Here is a 2446-nt window from a genome sequence, read left to right on the forward strand (position 1 = left end):
CGACTCCACCCACATGTAAGGCAGGCACGGGCGGTCCCTGCAGCCACCGCCCGTGTCAGCCACAGGTTAAATCGCTGTCAAGACTATCGGGGGCACGTGAGCCGAGGGGCGGGCATGCTGTGTTCACTGAATCAGTCTTTTCTAATAGGTTGAAATTTTTCAGAATAAAAACTGGAGGTGAGAAATGCTTCCCTCCTGAGAGACGGAAAGTCGGGTGCAGTGAGCTTGGTCTGGGGGAGGGGCGGAGAAGGCTCGGGCCAGATGGGCAGGTGTGGTCCCCATACGCCAGCCGCACTGGAGCTGGGTGTGAGCCCGCAGGGCGGGAACCCAGCTTTCCTCGTACCCCCCGAGCTCTGCACCCCGCACACACAGGCTCAGACGCCCGTCCTGGCACCGTGCCTGGCCTTCGGGCACGGACAGTCGAGTAGAGAACACGGACACAAACCAGGTGACTGCGGGTGGCCAGGGGCTGGCCAGGGGCTGGACAAGAGAGAACGAGGCGCTACGGGCTACATGAAGGTGACGTGGCGAGCGCGAGACAGGCTGACCCGAGGAGAGGCGACGGCGCATGCGGGCAGCGGGCAGCGGGCAGCGGGCAGGCCGGAGATGCGGAGCAGGGTGAGGTGGGAAATTCACACCCACCCCCCCCAAGAGCCGGGAGACAGTGGCCTGAGTGCCCGTTACTGCATCGACAGGCCAGGGTTTCAAGTCCCTTCAACCTGACAAACACAGATGGCATTAACGACACAGATGTTATGTCACCAAAAACTAAACTTTACGTGGAAGTCTAATACTAACGTAGATTTACTTTAGGGAGAAAGTAGACGCAAAATTGAAAACAGACTCAAATGTTAAAATTGTTTTCCAATCGCATAATAACGCCAGTAATAAGCACTCCCTGCTTGTCACTGCGCGTCGCAACTTTTCTCGTGCCCCGTCCCGTGCCCCGTCTACACCCCGGCTCAGTGAGGGGTGGGCTGGAGGCAGCCCCCTTCCGGAGCCACTCCTAAGAGTCCACAGTCACCCTCACAGGCGTGAGCACAGCCGTCTTCGTGGAAAAGTACCCGCGTTAGTCAAGAGCATAACTGTCTTTTTATCTGATGTTCAGGGAAAAGAAAATTATTTCAAACCCCACCCCTCAGGCCAGCTGCAAACGAGATCAGCCAGAGTAAGGCAAACAGCCAAGAAAAATAAAATGAGAAACTAGTGTCGACCTGGCTGATGCAAACGTAAAAAATTATTTTCCTGTACTACCGATGCTTTCGAATCCCAAAGTTTAAAAAAGATATCTGAAATACCTAAAACAAAAAAACTAAAAGCCCCAGGAGGGGCCGCTCCCTCCCATCCCCCTCTGGCCCGCAGGCCAGGATCCCCGCCCCACACCTGCCACCGTCACCCCCACGAACAGCGGTGCAGGCGGGGTGGGGGCGGCGGGAGCGTGAAACTCAGGACCCGGCACACGATTTCTGTGTCACCTCATTTCAAAGGTGACACTCACAGTCTGGATGAAACTTGGGGCCGCAGAGGCTTACAGCGCCGTGTCCCCTACAGTGAGGCCCTCACAGACACATACACAAGCATGAGTGTGCGCGCACACACACACGGGCACCCACCAGAGCATGAGAACAGGAACAGGAGGCGTCTTCCTGACAATGACATTTCCATACAGGTTGACATTACGCAACGAACACGTTCAGGGTACAATTTCTGAAAACTCGCCGCATTAGACTGAAAAAGAAAGACCATGTGGGCATCTCAAGACGCGAAGAAAGGCGTCTGACAGAATCGAGCACTGCCTCACGACCAGCTCTCACCACCGAGAAACAGAAGGGACTCCCTCGCCCTAGTCAGGGCGTTTCTGAAAACCCACAGCTAAGCTCAGACATCGATGGAAAGAGGGACCGGACCCCCCGAGATCGGAAACGAGGCAGGAACACCCCTTCCCATTGCTTCTTCTCAACATCACACTGGAGGTTCTGCCGGCGCGATGCAGCAGGAACGGCAAACAGGAGGTGCCCGGATCGGAAGGGAAGACGCAAACCTCTTTGCTGCAGACGCCATGCGCGTCCTCATGGAAGATCCCAAGAAATCTACGAAATCGTTACAAGAACTAACATACAAGTTCAGCGAGGTCACAGGATGTATGAGGTCAATACTTAAAAAGCAATTATATTTCCAAATGTTAGCAACAAGTAACTGGAAACTACAATTTTTAAAAGCACCATTTACGTAACATAAAAACAGAAATACTTCAGAACACATATAACAAAACACATGAAGGACATCAACACTGAAAACCACGAAACAACGCTGTGAGAAATTCTGAAAGACCTAAATAAATGAAGAGGCATATCGTGTTCATGGATCAGAAAACCCGATATTACTAAGATGTCAATTACCATAAATCTGATTTACGGATTCAACGCGATCCCCGGCGAGATATCAG

Source organism: Pteropus vampyrus, unplaced genomic scaffold (assembly GCF_000151845.1).
Source record: "Pteropus vampyrus isolate Shadow unplaced genomic scaffold, Pvam_2.0 Scaffold500, whole genome shotgun sequence".
NCBI lineage: Eukaryota > Metazoa > Chordata > Mammalia > Chiroptera > Pteropodidae > Pteropus > Pteropus vampyrus.